General features: G+C 39.1%; 1 non-coding gene across 1 annotated transcript; it reads left to right on the forward strand.

Annotated features, from left to right (window-relative positions):
• The first annotated feature begins 4,993 nt into the window (after nt 1-4,993).
• Nucleotides 4,994-5,100, forward strand: LOC112535328. Its single transcript, XR_003079482.1, has one exon. It is a non-coding gene; the product is annotated as a small nucleolar RNA R71 (small nucleolar RNA).
• The last annotated feature ends 510 nt before the right edge of the window (nt 5,101-5,610 follow it).

The raw sequence follows: 5,610 nt of genomic DNA on the forward strand, positions 1-5,610 counted from the left end.
GTGAGTCTAATTATGCTACCCGTGGACGAATTCTTAACCGAATTCGGTTTCTCTCTCGAGATAACCGAATTCCTAAACCTAATAACCTAAAGTTGGAATCTCTTCCTAACGATTGATTCTTAAATTAGCATTAAGCTTTAATCCGCCTCTATTAAGCTTTGTTAATTCTTAATCCGGCTAGTTAATTATCCTTATCTCTAAGCGATTATTAACCAGTTCTTGCTATTCAAAATTCCAATTGCCAAACGGATTTCTCAATCTCATAAAGCAATCTAAACATCACAATTCACAACGTCTCATAAATAATGCATAATCTTATTAATACTGAAAACAAGAAGAATACAAAACCAACTCAAACAATCCAACAATATAATATCAAGCCAACATAGTAAAGAAATCCTAATGGATTTAATCAATCTAGCTAATCATGTTCATTCTCAAAATATACAAGAATTCAATTACAACAATAAGCAAAGGTAGAGAAAACCCGATTACACCCTTAGATGAGAGTAAACAACCCCAAGTCCTTTTGCTCCAATTGAATCGATTCTTGTTCCTCTTGCTCGATTTGAAAATCAATCAACAAACCTCGCCCAATCTTCGATCCTTCAAGGAAATCTGATTGAAACCTTGATCCAAGTCTCCTTCTCCCTTGGTTTCAGCTCAGAAAACCCTTAGGGAGAGAAAAATTAGGGTTTGGGATGTTCTAACCCTAGCCTCTCCTGTCTTTTCTCTCTTCGTTCTTTTAATTAATACCCCCTATCACCTCCAACACGGCCGTGTCCTTGGCCGTGTTAAGGACACGGGCTGGTGTTCCTGGCCGTGTAACTCTCTAGGGCCGTGCTCCATAAGATCTACTTCTTCTTTAATGTCCAACACAGCCGTGTTGGTGCCCGTGTTGGTAACACGGCCTGTGTTTGTGACCGTGTTGAGAACACAGCCACTGTTGAGACCAACACGGCCATGTTCAGCTTTCTCATGCTCGTACTTAGCTCGTTTCGGCAGCTTTGACGTCCAATTATGCTCCAATTCTTTCCTTTTCATTCTTTGACCACTTTTGGACCTAATGCACACAAACATACGCATAGGGTGAGTATTGGTACCAATTCACATCCAAATATCCATAAAATTGATCTTAAAAACCCCATTTAGATGTGTGTATTTTACGCACATCACAAGACCGTTCTGAAACTTAGAATTTTTTCCAGGCACTTCTTCATGCACAATTTCCTACAATTTCCAACAGTCGAACATTCAAGCTACCTTCCATATATCAAATGGTATATAAAACTCAAAAATTAAATGAAAATGAAGACTAAACTAGAAAAATAATGTTCCAAAACTAATGATCAAAATTTCCAAAAACATAAAATAAAAGTTGGGTTGCCCCCAAAAGCGCTTATTTTTCTTTCAAGTCATTTAGCAGGACTCGTCGGCCACTCCCTTTTAACTTATGCTGCAGTCGAACTGCCAGGTTATAGATGTCGTCCATAAGAATCTTGGGTGTGTAATAAGTGTGGCTAATCCCTAGAATGTCAGTAATTCTCCAAGCAAACGCCTTTTGGTACGTACGTAGAAAAGCTAAAGTCAACTCCCTCTCCTCGGGTGTCAAGTCCGCTGCTAGAATGACCGGCAACCTGTTGTCCTCATTCAGATATGCATAGTTGATGTGTGCTACTTGTGTTAGCTACAATCTAAGGTAGTGTACCTATCGATGCAGTCTAGCACTAATGGCGAGTATCAAGGTTGTATTCCTCGGGAAAGTGAAAGCCCAGAGTTACTCCTTTGTTCTTTGTTATATTAACCTAAAATGAATGATGAATAATTTCTAAACTAACTAATAGCTACAATCTATGTTCTAAGGGAGATGCAGGAATAATTGATAACTAAAATAACCAAGACAAGAAAGCAAACCTAAAGGGAACCTAAACTAGTTGGCAATCAAACAAAAGATAAAGGATTGGTGAGTCTAATTATGCTACTCGTGGATGAATTTTTAACTGAATTCAGTTTCTCTCTCGAAATAACCGAATTCCTAAACCTAATAACCTAAAGTTGGAATCTATTCCTAACAATTGATTCTTAAATTAGCATTAAGCTTTAATCCGCCTCTATTAAGCTTTGTTAATTCTTAATCCGGCTAGTTAATTATCCTTATCTCTAAGCGATTATTAACCAGTTCTTGCTATTCAAAATTCCAATTGCCAAATGGACTTCTCAATCACACAAAGCAGTCTAAGCACACAATTCACAACGTCTTATGAATAATGCATTATCTTATTAATACTGAAAGCAAGAAGAATACAAAACTAACCTAAACAATCCAACAATATAATATCAAGCCAACATAGTAAAGAAATCCCAATGGATTTAATCAATCTAGTTAATCATGTTCATTATCAAAATCCACAAGAATTCAATTACAACAATGAGTAAAGGTAGAGAAATCCGATTACACCCTTGGATGAAAGTAAACAGCCCCAATTCCTCTTACTCGAGTTGAATCGATTCTTATTCCTCTTGCTCGATTTGAAAACCAATAAATGAACCTCGCCCAATCTTCAATCTTTAAAGGGAATCCGATTGAAACCTTGATCCAAGTCTCCTTTTCCCTTGGTTTCAGCTTAGAAAATCCTTAGGGAGAGAAAAGTTAGGGTTTGGGATGTTCTCCCCCGCTCTTCTCTCTTTCTTTCCTCTTTTCTTTCTTTTAATTAATTCCCCCTGTCGCCGCCAACACGACCGTGTTCCTGGCCGTGTTGGGTACACGGTTTAGTGTTCCTGGCCGTGTTACTCTTTGTGGCCGTACTGCCTAAAAACTTCTTCTTCTTTGATGTTTGACGCACCCAACACGGCCATGTTGGTGCCTGTGTTGGGAACACGGCCAGTGTTGAAACCAACATGGCCATGTTCAACTTCCTCATGCTCATACTTAGCTTGTTTCGGCAGCTTTGACGTCCAATTATGCTTCAATTTTTCCCTTTATCATTCTTTGACTTCTTTTGAACCTAATGCACACAAACAAATGCATAGAGTGAGTGTTGGGACCAATTCACATTCAAATGTCCATAAAATTAATCTTAAGAATCCCATTTAGATGTGTGTATTTTACGCACATCAATAGTGAAGATGCTTTAGGAGCTCTTCCAACTTAAGGAATGGTGGTTCCTTAAGTGATGGCCTCCACTTTTGCACACCTACCCTTTCAATCGCAATAAACTCATTAGTATTATTGCTTGGCTCATTTGCTAATAGAAGTTCCAGTTGCTCCAATATTTCCTCATTTGACAGCTCATGCTCATCTTTCATTAGCAAAGTAACTTGTAAAGGGTCTTCAACCAACATTTCCTGCAACTGTGTCTCAATAGCATTATTAAGTATATTAATAGCATACATAGCATCATCATGATCTAAAGACTATCTCATAGAATTATTCAAGTCAAAGTTGACAGTCTCATCCCTTACCCTACGTTTAAGCTTTACATCAAAAACATCTATAATTGCCCACAATGTTGCAAGGAAAGGTCTACCTAGAATCAAAGGTATACTACTCTCACCATCCATGTCTAAGATCACAAAGTCAACAGGAAATATGAATTTATCAATCTTAACAAGCACATTTTCACAATACCCCTAAGATACTTAACAATCCTATCAGCTAACTGTATGCTCATCCTAGTGGGTTTAGTCTCTTCCAGCCTCAACTTGGCAAACAGGTTGTACAGTATTTCATTAATGCTAGATCCTAAATCAGCTAAAGCATCATTAATAGTTAAGTTATTTATAACATAAGGGATAGTAAAACTCCCTGGATCATGTTTCTTTTATGGTAATTTGTTCTGGGAAACCGCCAAACATTCCTCGTTTAGCTTCATGCATGCCAAGTCCTCAAACTTCCTTTTATTGCTAAGAATCTCCTTTAAGAATTTCACATACCTAGGCATCTGTGAAATAGATTCAACAAAAGGTAAGTTTATGTGCAGTTGTTTAAATATATCTAGAAATTTACCAAACTACTGTTCGACTTGCGCCTGCTTCAACTTGGCAGGGTAAAAAATTTTGGGCTAGTATTCCCTCAGTGGAATCTTCTTTGCCTCTTCCTTTTCTGGCTCCATCACCTTGTTATCTCCATCTTTCCTATTCGAATCTACCTGCATAACATCCTCATCATTAAGAATAGGAATAGAACCAGGAATATACTTACCTGACCGCAAAGTGATTGCTTTCACATGATCTCTTGGGTTGGACTCTGTATTTCTAGGCAGAGTCCCTGGCTGCCTCTTAGTCATCATCTTAGAAATCTGGCCTATCTGATTCTCCAAGTTCTGAATGAAGGTCTGTTGATTTCTAAGAGTTGCGTCCGTCTGCTGGAATCTGGTCTCTGAAGCGGACACACTTCATCATCAGCTCCTCTAAGTTAGGCTTTTACTCTTGAGTCTGAGGAGACTGAGGTGGGAGAATAGATTGTTGCGGCTGCTAATGTAGTCGCTGAAACCCTAGTGGCCCCTGGTTGTTATTATTCCTCCATCCGAGGTTCAGATGGTTTCTCCATCCTAGATTATAGGTGTTGCTGTATGGGTCATTTTGCTGCCTAGGCTGACTCCCTATGTAGTCCACCTGTTCATGGTTAAATGAAGAAGAAGAAGCAAACATACCTCTCGACATACAATTGCTACTGTAATGCAGGCTACCATAAAAATCACAGCCTGCTTGAGTTGATTGGGCAAGTAGCTAGAGGTAATCAATCTTCTTAAATAATAACTCCAATTGAGCCGCTTAGGCTGCAGTGGCATCCAAATGGTGTACACTCCCCTGACGTCCCACCATGCTCCTAGTAGTGTGCCACTAGTAATTGTTTGTGGCCATCTCCTCAATCAAGCTTTGGGCTTGCTCTGGTGTCTTGCTGCTTAAACAACCACCTGCAGCTGCATCTACCATCTGCTTAGTACCCAAATTTAAACCATTATAAAAAGTTTGTACTTGTAACTAGATTGGTAGTCCATGGTGTGGATAGCATCGCAATAGGTCCTTGTACCTCTCCCAAGTTTCATACATCGACTCATCTTCAAACTGCATAAAAGAAGATATATCATTTCTAAGTTTAGCAGTTTTAGAGGGAGGAATTTTTCTGCCAAAGAATCCTAGGTATTGATAGTGTTAGGAGGCAGGGACTGTAGTGACCATTTTGCTCTATCCTTCAAAGAAAATGGGAACAAGCGGAGACAAATTGTGTCGTCTGTTGTCCCATTAATCTTGAAAGTATCAAAAATCTCCAAGAAACTTGTTATATGTGCGTTAGGATCCTCATCTAGCAAGCCTCCAAACTAAACCATTTGTTGCACCGTCTGAATCACATTAGGCTTTATTCCAAAATTGTTAGCAGCAATAGCCGGTCTCGTAATGCATGTTCGCGTCCCCTCCAGCGATGGTTTCACAAAATCATACATCGTCCAGTTATTATCACTGTTGTCATTGGTGTTTGCCATTTTTATTGTAATGTTTCCCGATTCACTCTCGTGTACGGCTTTCTCAACCTGAATCTCTAGCTCCTCTATGTTTAATCGCTTCCTCAATGCCTGAGGGATCGCTCTGGTTCTGGTAGAGGGTCTACTA

Source organism: Ricinus communis, chromosome 9, assembly GCF_019578655.1.
Source record: "Ricinus communis isolate WT05 ecotype wild-type chromosome 9, ASM1957865v1, whole genome shotgun sequence".
NCBI lineage: Eukaryota > Viridiplantae > Streptophyta > Magnoliopsida > Malpighiales > Euphorbiaceae > Ricinus > Ricinus communis.